This window comes from Pseudochaenichthys georgianus, chromosome 17 (assembly GCF_902827115.2).
Source record: "Pseudochaenichthys georgianus chromosome 17, fPseGeo1.2, whole genome shotgun sequence".
Classification (NCBI taxonomy): domain Eukaryota; kingdom Metazoa; phylum Chordata; class Actinopteri; order Perciformes; family Channichthyidae; genus Pseudochaenichthys; species Pseudochaenichthys georgianus.
The window spans coordinates 25,028,321-25,041,063 of NC_047519.1; the positions used below are offsets into that span (position 1 = coordinate 25,028,321).

Genomic DNA, 12,743 nt, shown 5'->3' on the forward strand with positions numbered 1-12,743 from the left:
TAATGTAATGTAATGTTATCACAGGGGTCACACACATAAGACCAGCTGTTAAATAAAGCTCTTCTGACCTTAGCTGGCATGTGGGTATATATAGTAATACTGCCCATAATGGGCACAAGCAATTTTCACCCATTTATTAATTATATGTTTTAAATTTGAGTGTTTCCTTTCCCCTAAACCTCCAGGGATGTACACAGTTTAATACTGGCAACTTCTTATTATGGGAAATACGAAAACGTCTTTTAAAACTACAACTCCCAGTAGAGACGTGCCATAGAGAACATGTTGCGAATCAGAATAGCCAGCATGTGTAGTTCTGGGGACGGGGTGGGGGAGGGGGGACGCGGTGGACCCGTTCAAATCCAGTTTTGGACAGTCTGCCATGGTTCCATCCCATTTCAAGTGCTGTTCGAGAATCGGCTTAACCCTCGGAGCACACTCTCCAATCACAGAGCTTGAGGACTATCACGGGGTTTGTCAAGAGCACATGGTGTAGTCCAAACGATAGCTGGGGATTCTGGGTAGTGTCGTTTCTTCTGCAATCCCTTACTCCTGGGAATGGACGCTCACATTACCTTTAAGGGCAGCCGACATAAACGAATGCCGTGCTTCCATGAGCGTCAAATCCCGACGCAGATGGGAATACATTGCAATCAGTTGAAAGCTATTTGCGTCTCTTTATGACGCTGAAGGAGCCTAGGAGCGTCACAATTGGACGCCACGGACACTGACCAAACGTCGCTATTGGACGCTTAGGGAGTGAGAGTGTGTTGTCCATCTACGTAACATTGCAAAAATCAGGCATATCTTGCCTCAAAACGATGCAGAGAAACTAGTCCATGCATTTGTTACTTCTAGGCTGGATTATTGTAACTCTTTATTATCAGGGAGTACCAAGAAGTCAATCAAGTCGCTTCAGCTGATTCAAAATGCTGCGGCTCGTGTACTAACCAGAGTTAGGAAAAGGGACCACATTACTCCTGTTCTGGCTGCCTTACACTGGCTCCCTATAGAACACAGGATAGAATTTAAAATTCTTCTTCTCGCCTACAAAGCCCTTAATGGGCAGGCGCCATCTTACCTTAAAGAACTCATTATACCCTACTGTCCTACTAGGGCATTGCGTTCCAAGAATGCAGGGTTGTTGGTTGTTCCTAGAATCTTTAAAATTACAATGGGAGCCAGAGCCTTTTCTTATCAAGCTCCACATTTGTGGAATCAGCTTCCAGTTTGTGTTCGGGCGGCAGACACCCTATCCGTTTTTAAGAGTGCGCTTAAGACCTTCCTTTTTGATAAAGCTTATAGTTAGGGCTGATTAGATTCAGCCCCTAGTTTTGCTGATATAGGCTTAGTTTGTCGGGGGACATCTTACTTCTTCCTTCTCTCTGTCTATACCCGTGTACACTCATGTTCCGATTAACCCAGCTTCCCCAAATGTCTTTCTTTTTGGTGTCTATATACGCTGGGATCCGGAGTCATGGATGATCCTGCGGTCCTGTGTCCTGGATCGCGAGCGCTGGATCTTGAGTCGTGGCTGTGGTCCTGGATCATAGGTCCTGGATGGATATCCTCGTGGATTCATCTTCCTATTATACACACATGCATTTCCAAACATTTGGACTACCTATGTTGCAAATGTATTATCTTTTCAATTTACACACGGCATCTATTGCACGTCTGTCCGTCCTGGGAGAGGGATCCCTCCTCTGTTGCTCTCCCTGAGGTTTCTCCCATTTTTCCCTTTAGACTGGGTTTTCTTTGGAAGTTTTTCCTTGTACGATGTGAGGGTCTAAGGACAGAGGGTGTCGTATTGTCATACTGATATTCTGTACACACTGTGACGACCACTGAGACAAATGTAACATTTGTGATATTGGGCTATATAAATAAACATTGATTGATTGATTGATTGATTGCAGCGTCCAGGCAGCTCCCGTTCGAGCATATGCCTTGAGTTGCACAAAGCTCCAACGATCCAACACACACACACACACATATATACACACACACACACACACACACACACACACACACACACACCATTTGTATTGTATGAGAGAGGTTCCAGGTTGAATTGAGGCGAATATTTGTAATGTTCAGAGGTTGTTGTTTAATATTCATGAGAATATTTGTCATTGTTGAAATGATAATAAACATTAGCATAAAGCATATTTGTCCACTCATATGTTGATAAGAGTATTAAAAACTGGAAAAATATTCCTCTAAGGTACATTTAGAACAGATAAAAAATGTGCGATTAATTTGCGATTAACTATGGACAATCATGCGATTAATCGCGATTAAATATTTTAATCGACTGACAGCCCTAATATATATATATACAGTGGCGTTTCTATATGTACAAAAGTGGTGGGGCACAAAAAACTCAGATGTCTATATATAAGCTTCTGCAGAGAGGTTCATGGCTGGTGAGGCTCTGGCACTGACTCTTCAGGTTTACAAATATATTAAATCAAAATATAATATTATTTTCAAAAGCTTTTTTTGTCTGATGCTTCAATTACTTTTAAACAGACAGTTCAACAAAAGGATACCCAAAAAAAAATGTAATTTTATCATTTAAATATTGAATTGTTCTCTCTTAGTAAGATCCCATTTTCAATCAAATTGCAGTCTTACTTTGACTTGAAGATTAAGTCCATTGGCCTATCCTTCTGGACAAAAATCTCTATTACTTTTTTGTAAAAGTCCTCCTTATCTTCTTGTAGTTTAAAAAGTCTATCATAAATCTAATCTAATCAATAGATTTTTGATTCGAAAATGATAAAAGTAGGGTAGACATGTGGATATTATCCGGCTGAACAAAACTTACATTTATCTAACAGCTACGTTTCCCACAGATCTTATTTTGAGCTATTTTCTAAAATCCTATGGAGAAATCTCGTTGCTTTTTTGTGGAGGGAAGCCATGCGCAGTTTACTTCCTGGTTTTAGGACGCCTCACTGCAGCTCTCTCTCCTCCTCTTCACACCACACTTTTCGCGGCACACGTACTTACAGCCAATCAGCTCTGAATTATGTGAGATGACGTATGGTGGGGATGGCAGCACTTTGCCCCTATGGTCATTATTTTTTGCCACACACATTAAATAGGAAAATACTCTGAGCATGCGCAGTGTAGTTTTTGCAGTCACCGTTCACTTTGACAGTCAGAGGGAGGGGCAGGATCAGGTTTTGTCCCACATGGCTCTAAACAGCTCAATAGGCACAGATTGTAGACACTAATTAGAAGAACACATACTAAAACAGCAATGTACAGACGAATCAGATGATTAAACATGATCTTAAAATATATTTTATATATTTTTAAATTTATTTTTTGCAATTTGTTGTAATCATTATTTTAATACTTTCTGCTGACACTAGGTGGGGCTGTGCCCCACCTGCCCCTAATGACCAGTCGCCACTGCATATATATATATATATATAGCCATAGTGTTTGAACGGGTGGCAAAATGGTCAGATATACAACTCTATAGAGGCTTCTCAATACTCAAATTTCCCCTCCTCGACTCCCCTCCTCGAGACTTAGACCCGCCCACAGGAGATGCGAGCGGAGGACCGAGGAGGGGAACCGAGGAAAGAGGAGGGGAAGCAGCAGACGTTTAAAGAAATGAGAACTCCTCTCCTCTGAGCGGTCATATTAAAGCGACGTCCGTTCATTATTACGTGGCAACAGCTGCATCAGCTGTCGAGTGTTTTGTCATATTTTATAATCTCTGTTAGATCAGCTGAACATTGTTCCCCCACATATTTACTTTGAACTCATTGAGAGTGCGGTATAATGACACAATAACAGGCTAGATGCGGACACACACACACAAATATATTTATATAAATATATACAATTTAAAGTATGAGAGCACTCTCATAATAACGTAACACAATCAGAGACTGGATATATCCCCCCCTCTCTCTGGTCGCTGAAATGGGGAATTGAAATTACGGGCCAAAAGTTGTATTTGCAAGTATTAAAAGTAAGGACATCAAACCAACTGAGACCCGTCTGTCTGCGGCATCTGCGCACTGTACAACACACACACCTACACACTGTACAACACACACCTACACACTGTACCACACACACCTACATACTGTACCACACACACCTACACACTGTACAACACACACCTACACACTGTACAACACACACCTACATACTGTACAACACACACCTACATACTGTACCACACACACCTACAGCTGCTAAAGCATAATCAGGCTACAGCCGTTGTGTATTTTATTATGTGAAGCACTAAATGGTTTTAGAAAAATATGGACTCTTTGTAGATATCTACTAAACTAAAGCAAATAAAGAGAGTAGGTCTGTTATACTGAGTGATATATATTTTACACACTGCTCTGCTTTCTGCAGGACCTCACAGCTGTTCTCACTGTAAACATCGCGTTGCGATGAGAGCAGGTTCTCAAATAATATCCAGGGGATGCATGCAGAGCTGTCATTGGCTGAGATAAGTCCGGCCGTGCGTCACGCCTCCACCGTTCCCGGAAATGCATCCGCGGAGGAGCCGTGGAGGAACCATCAGTGTATCCTCGGTTATAGCTCCTCCAGAGAGCCTCCTCGATGCTCGATCCTCGGTCCTCGGTGTGCATTTAGAGAAATGAGACGTCCTTCAAAATGGCGCGCTGAAATTCATAAAGACGGACTCTATTCTTCTCCGGAGTTGCTCAAGGTGTGAGGCGCCGGGCGGGTGTGGGGATACTCACAAGTCCCCGGTTAGGTGCTTCGTTGTTGGAGTTTACCCCAGTGGACGAGAGGGTCGCCTCCCTACGCCTGCGGGTTATGGGGGGGAAAACTCTGACTGTTGTGTGTGCTTATGCACCCAACAGCAGTTCAGAGTATTCGGCCTTCTTGGAGACCCTGGAAAGAGTCCTGTATGGGGCTCCTGAAGGAGACTCCTTAGTCTTGCTGGGAGACTTCAACGCACGTGGGCAATGATGGAGACACTTGGAGGGGCGTGATTGGGAGGAACGGCCCCCCTGATCTGAACCGGAGTGGTGGTTTGTTACTGGACTTCTGTGCTAGTCATGGATTGGCCATAACAAACACCATGTTCGAACATAAGGATGCTCATAAGTGTACGTGGTACCAGAGCACCCTAGGCAGAAGGTCCATGATCGATTTCGTTATCGTATCATCGGACCTGAGGCCGTATGTTTTGGACACTCGGGTAAAGAGAGGGGCGGAGTTGTCAACTGATCACCATCTGGTGGTGAGTTGGGTCGAGTGGCGGGGGAAGCCTCTGGATAGACCTGGTAAGCCCAAACGTGTAGTTCGGGTGAACTGGGAACGTCTGGAGGAGGCCCAAGTTCAGGAGGCCTTCAACTCACACCTCCGGCGGAGCTTTTCGGGCATTCCTGTGGAGGTTGGGGACATTGAACCAGAGTGGTCGGTGTTCAAAGCCTCTATTGCCGAAGCCGCGGTGGGGAGCTGTGGTCTCAAGGTCTTAGGTGCCTCAAGGGGCGGTAACCCTCGAACCTCCTGGTGGACACCGGTGGTCAGGGAAGCCGTCCGACTGAAGAAGGAGGCCTTCAGGGATTTGTTATCCCGGGGGACTCCCGAGGCAGTTGCAAGGTACCGACAGGCCCGAAGGGCAGCAGCCTCATCCGTGGCCGAGGCAAAGCAGCGGGTGTGGGAGAAGTTTGGAGAAGACATGGAGAAGGACTTTCGGGCGGCACCAAAGTTGTTCTGGAAAACTGTCCGACACCTCAGGAGGGGGAAGCAGGGAACCATCCAAGCTGTGTACAGTAAGGATGGGACGTTGTTGACCTCAACTGATGGAGTGTTGGGACGTTGGAAGGAACACTTTGAGGAACTCCTGAACCCGACAACTCCGCCCTCTATGTTAGAGGCAGAGCTGGAGTATGACGGGGGATCAACGCCAATCTCCCGGGGGGAGGTCACTGAGGTCGTCAAACAACTCCACAGTGGCAAAGCCCCGGGGGTGGATGAGATCCGCCCGGAAATGCTGAAGGCTCTGGGTGTTGAGGGACTGTCATGGTTGACACGTCTCATCAACGTTGCGTGGAAGTCGGAAACGGTACCGAAGGAGTGGCAGACCGGGGTGGCGGTCCCCCTTTTCAAAAAGGGGGATCAGAGGGTGTGTGCCAATTACAGAGGCATCACACTACTCAGCCTCCCCGGGAAAGTTTACTCCAAGGTACTCGAAAGGAGGGTCAGGCCGATTGTCGAACCTCAGATTGAGGAGGAACAATGCGGATTCCGTCCTGGTCGTGGAACGACGGATCAGCTTTTTACTCTCGCAAGGATCCTGGAGGGGGCCTGGGAGTACGCTTATCCGGTCTACATGTGTTTTGTAGACTTGGAGAAGGCGTATGACCGGGTTCCCAGGGAGTTACTGTGGGAGGTGCTGCGGGAGTATGGGGTGAGGGGGTCTCTACTCAGGGCCATCCAATCTCTGTACTCCCAAAGCGAGAGCTGTGTCCGGGTCCTCGGCAGTAAGTCGGACCCATTTCCGGTGAGGGTTGGCCTCCGCCAGGGCTGCGCTTTGTCACCAATCCTGTTTGTAATATACATGGATCGGATTTCGAGGCGTAGTCGTGGGGGGGGGGGGTCTGCAGTTCGGTGGACTAAGGATTGCACCACTGCTTTTTGCAGATGATGTGGTTCTGATGGCTTCATCGGTCTGCGACCTTCAGCACTCACTGGATCGGTTCGCAACCGAGTGTGAAGCGGCTGGGATGAGGATCAGCACCTCCAAATCTGAGGCCATGGTTCTCAGCAGGAAACCGATGGACTGTCCACTCCAAGTAGGGAATGAGTCCTTACCCCAAGTGAAGGAGTTCAAGTATCTCGGGGTCTTGTTCTCGAGTGAGGGATCAATGGAGCGTGAGATGGGCCGGAGAATCGGAGCAGCGGGAGCGGTATTGCAGTCGCTTTACCGCACCGTTGTGACGAAAAGGGAGCTGAGCCGGAAGGCAAAGCTCTCTGTCTACCGGGCCATTTTCATTCCTACCCTCACCTATGGTCATGAAGGATGGGTCATGACCGAAAGAACGAGATCGCGGATACAAGCGGCCGAGATGGGTTTCCTCCGCCGGGTGGCTGGTGTCTCCCTTAGAGATAAGGTGAGAAGTTCGGTCATCAGGGAGGGACTCGGAGTTGAGCCGCTCCTCCTTCGCGTCGAAAGAAGCCAGTTGAGGTGGTTCGGGCACCTAGTTAGGATGCCACCTGGGCGCCTCCCTAGGGAGGTGTTCCAGGCACGTCCAGCTGGGAAGAGACCAAGGGGTAGACCTAGGACCAGGTGGAGGGATTATATCTCTTCGCTGGCCTGGGAGCGCCTTGGGATCCCCCAGTCAGAGCTGGTTGATGTCGCCAGGGAAAAGAAAGTTTGGGGCTCTCTGCTGGAACTGCTACCCCCGCGACCCGACCACGGATAAGCGGGAGAAGATGGATGGATGGATGGATACCGGAGGACCGAGGAGTCGAGGAGGGGAAATTTGAGTATTGAGAAGCCTCTAATGCATTCTTATGGGACGCAGTGCTGCAGTTGGTTGTCTTTGATCTCTGGACACACACACAGGTGTTATGATTGGGTGTTATGAGTAGGTGCTCAGGAACAGAAAAAACACTGACAGACTGGTCTTTAACAGACTGTCTCAGCCTATTCGTTTCTGTCTGATGGAGACTTCATACTGACTTCAACAGGTATCCACATATTTTATACATTATTGGTGACGTATGGTTTTAGTCAAAAAGTTTGCCGTCAAAATATTCTGCTGCTTTCCCAAGCCTTTTTACTTTCTTTTCTGATCTTAATACAAATTCATTCACTACTACTTACATCTGATATTTAACTCCTTCAGCCTATTTTCAGCTGCAGAACCCATTCAACTATTACATTATTCAGCTATTTCAGGACATCAAGGCTATACATGTTGTTGTTTATACATTTTTTTAAACCTTTTCTTTTAAATATGAAGCTTTTTCTGCATTTTTCTTTTTAGCTAAAAGCAGCTACCATTCAGCTAATAACACATTCAGCTTTTTCTGCCATAAATGTTCACAGTTTACAGCATTCGCACGCATTTTCTACAGGAAATGGATTTTCTAGTTCCAATATATTGTTTGAGGCCTCGAGTGTTTTTTTAATGCAGCGTAAGAAATTGCCCCAATTCTTTTTACAGTTATCTTTCTCAATTACAACCTTTTTGAACGAAGCTGTGTTCAGAGAAACCTGATCTTTTAAGACTAGCATTTGACTGGTTTGTTAATTTAAATGTTGTTTTGACCTTCAGCCTGGTTCTCTGGACATCAGCAATCAGCTGCTGGCTCCAGGGGGGAAAGGCATGTGGGGCAGCTGGGGCAAAGGCAGCAGTGGAGGAACCGGAGCCAAACCAGCCATCGGAGAGCCGGGTAAAACAGCTACTTAAAAAAGACAGTGTGGTTTTAGGCTTTTTTTAAGTGGCTGCGTGTTAATCTGTCCTTTTTTAACACTTTTAGAGCCTGCTCGTCAATCTACCAGCACCGTCAACCGTTTCTCAGCGCTGCAGCAGTCTGGCTCCGCGCCGTCTGCCACGGACTCTGATCGCAGAGCTCCTCAGAGGTATTAACTGCTGCAGATATTGTCTCATCAAGGGAACTGTTGTGTATTAGTAGAAAGACATTAATGAAGCACGGGACAAAGGATATGGGTACTAAGCTCTTTACTGTTCTTCATGCATCAACTCGCGGGCATACCCTTCTTCTCTCTACATTGTAGGTTACTCTGGTTACACGGCGCCCCCTATTGGCAGGAGTATATCAGAACACAACATTTCCCCCCTTCTTAAAATAGTTACTTCTCCACTTGAACAGTACACATAACATTAGCATTTTAAACAGACACTTCTGTAGTAACCATCTGTAATAATAATAACTTCACATATCACAATATGCAGAACATTTTCAAACATTAATTCAACCACAGTTTAAGTGACATAGTCCTCAATCCAAACAGGCTGGTTTCTGATTCGCTGGTTCCTGCTCTGAGCACCATGCACTGTAGCTGGCTCAGCAGGCCTCACTTCTTCTGATGGAGGAGTGAATGTTTCTGGAAGCACCGACAGGTGTGAAGCATCCCAGGTTTTTCCATTATTAAGCGTGTAACTGTGAGGTCCTTTCTGCTGGATCACTTTCAGAGGCTCACTGAACTTTGGCTTTCCCTTTTTGACATGCAGCGGGTTTCTCACACGCACCAGGCTTCTCGGATGTATTTTGGGAATCTTGGCATTTCTTTTGGCGTCAGTGTATGTTTTCATGTGCCACTGTTTCTTTTCCACTCTGTCTCTCAGTTCCTGATCCTGAGTATCAGTAAGCTGTGGCAGGATTGAGAGTTTGGTTCGCATTTTTCTTCCATACATGAGCTGGAAAGGAGATGTCCCTGTAGTGGCGTGAGCTGTAGCTCTGTAGACCTGAAGAAACTCAGCAACGTGAGCTTTCCACGGAGCGTTCTCTCTCTGTGCAGTGAGAATGCTTTCCTTCAGCACTCTATTTAGCCTCTCCACAGCTCCATTTCCTTCTGGATGGTAGATTGTAGTCCTGATGTGTTGGATGTCTCTTTCTTCTAGGAAAAAGGCAAGTTCTGAGGATGTGAATTGTGGACCGTTATCTGTCACCACAGAGACGGGGTTCCCTTTTTGGCTGAACACTGATCTCATGAAGGTGATTACTGTTGCAGTAGTGCATCTTGGGGCAAAACACACTTCTGGCCATTTTGAATAGTAGTCAGTCATAGTAATAGCAAACTTACAGTCCACCGGACCAGTCTCAAATGGGCCCACGATGTCGAGTGCAAGCTTTTGCCATGGCCCCTGAGGCAGAGGGACTGGTGTCATAGGTGCAGGGTAAGTTTTAGCTGTCTTATCATTCATCTGGCAGGACACACAGGCGGCGATAACCGATTGTACCAGTGCATCCATTTTAGGCCACCAATACAAGTCTCTGAGTCTCTGTTTTGTGCGTACAATGCCTTGGTGGCTCTCGTGTGCTAAGGACACCATGTGTGAGTGTAGCTTTACTGGAACAACTAACCTGTGACTCCCTCTCAGAATGAGTTGTTCATGTACAGAAAGTTCATTTCTCACCTGGTAGTACGGCAACATGTTAGCAGGCAGGCCTTTAGATGAAGCTGGCCACCCGTCTGTCATGTCGTTGCGTAGCTGACGTAACTCTGGACAGGAAGTGCAGGCATCTGTGAAGTCAGACGAGGGAACAGCAGTCAGCAGGGCAGAGACAGCAGCAACAGTCTCTGGTTCCGTGTCTGAGGTGCAGTCCAGGCGGGAAAGGCAATCTGCTGCATGGTTCTGAGCACCGGGTCTGTAGACAATATCATAGTTGAAGCAGAGTAGCCTGGCAGACCAGCGTGCTACTCTCATTCCAGCTCTTCCCATGCCTTTTGTAGCCAAGAGTGTGGTCAAAGCTTGGTGATCAGTCCTTAGGGTGAACTTTGTTCCCCACAAGTAGGTTCTCCAACGCTCTGCAGCCCACACACAGGCCAAAGCTTCTTTTTCTACCACAGAGTACTTTCTCTCTGCAGCACTAAGAGAGCGGGAAGCAAATGCCACTGTTCTTTCAGTGTTGTCAGGATGTATCTGTGTCAGCACCCCACCTATGCCATAGTCTGAGGCATCAGTAGACACTATGGTGGGCAGTGACGGGTCAAAAAGAGCAAGTAAGTGATGAACTGTCTGTGATGAGTAGTTTAACCTGCTGAAAACTACTCTGTGCCTCATCAGTCCATGTGAATGTAGCTCTACGTAGCACATCTCTCATTGGTTCCACCACAGTTGCATAGTTCTGTATGAACTTGGAGTACCACGATGTTAGGCCAAGAAAAGACCTAAGAGTCACTGGATCACTGGGTGATGGAGCATCCCGAATAGCTGCAATGTGGTCATCGTTTGGCAGAAGACCTTCCTTGCTTATGCTGTGTCCTAGATACGTTAGTTTGTCCTGGTAGAATTTGCATTTATCTGTGTTGAGACATAGTCCAGCTTCCTGCAGTCGGTACAGTACTGCTTTCAGGCGGGTTTCATGCTCAGCACGGTATGAGGAGTAAACGATGATATCATCCATTCCAGATATGCCTGCACTCCAGGTAAATCTTTCAGCACCATGGACATCATCTTCTGAAATGCTGAGGGTGCTGATGCTAGCCCATAGCAAACTCGCTTGTACCTGAAGAGTCCCTCGTGAGTAATGAAAGCAGTCAGATCTCTGCTGTCCTCATGCAGTGGAAGCTGGTAGTATGCATTAGCCAGGTCGAGAATATGGTAGCTCCTCTGAGTTCTGAGAAGAGCTCCTCCATGTGTGGAATGGGGTAGCAATCCATTATGACGGCCTTGTTAGGCTCCCTGAGGTCTGTACACATCCTTATTTTAGATGAGTTCTTTCGTTGAATCACAACGATCGGTGATACCCAGGGAGAGGCATCTATTTTTTCAATGATGTCAGCATCAAGAAGGCGCTTTAACTCTGCAGAAACAGCATCTCTGACTGAGAACGGAAGCCTTCTCAATTTCTGCTGCACAGGCTTCACATCATCTTTCACTTTTACTTTGTGTACAACGTTCCTAACACAGCCCATAGGTAAAGCTGTATTAACAGGTGCAGATGCAGTAGGTGTCGGTGTAGTAGGAGTTGCAGGTGGGGTTGTTATCTCTCTGACTGTCTGCTCTGACTTCAGTACCATTGTTTCTCATGATGACCATTTCCAGTGCCTCAAACAGGTCCAGGCCCAGCAGTATTGAACCTGACTTCACAATGAAAAGGGTAGCTGAGGCAGTATTTCCGTCATGGAATGCACGTAAATGCAGTGTCCCTAGTACTGGGATTCTCTGTCTTGAGTATGTGACTAGAGGAACCTTTGTAGGTTTCAGTGGTATGTGACTGAAGTAGGTCTCGTACACATGAGCAGGCAGCAGTGACACTGAAGAACCAGTATCTACCATCATCTCAAATGACTGGTTAGCAGGAGAAAGTCCCAAATCTACAGTGCACATTATTTTCTTCTCTTTTGGGGCAGTATTATTCAGCAATAAAACAGTCAGTTCTGGAATAACGACCTCCCTCACTTCACGTTTTTGTTCTGAACGACACACTTTGGCAAAATGCCCAGTTTTTCCACAGGATTTGCATATTTTGTTTGTAGCAGGGCATTGTGTGGAATTGGCCATATGTTTATCTGAATCACATCTGTAACATCTTCGTGCTTGCTCAGACTTTCTCTCACCTTTCCTTTGTTTACTTGCAGCGGGAAGTTTTTGTTCCTATTTTGGCGCCCTGATCTCTCTCACAAGCACTTCACTGTTGGAAAACTCGGCCACGTTGCGCACCGCCGTTTCCACCTGATTTGCAATCTGAATGGCTTTATCCAGTGTCAGTTTGTCTTCTAGCAGCAAGCGTTCACGTATGCGTCCACTGTAGGCTTTTTCCACAATCTGATCACGCAGCATATCCTGTTCTGCATTTCCAAATTCACACAAAACGATCATTTCACTTAGCGCAGAGACGTACTGTGGAATTGTTTCATCATGTCTCTGGGCTCGTTGGCGGAACTTGTGTCTCTCCGCAATTACGTTTACCTTCGGCACGAAATGCGCCCGTAGTGCAGTCACGGCATGGTTGTATGTAGTTCCCGTTTCAGTCAATGTGTAGAAAATCCTCTGTACTTCGGTTCCGACGCTGTGTAGCAGCGTAGC

At 46.6% G+C, this 12,743-nt stretch overlaps 1 pseudogene; it reads left to right on the plus strand.

The window, feature by feature from the left end:
- Positions 1 to 12,743, plus strand: part of LOC117462587 (eukaryotic translation initiation factor 4 gamma 1-like) — a 57,823-nt pseudogene that overhangs the window by 39,396 nt on the left and 5,684 nt on the right.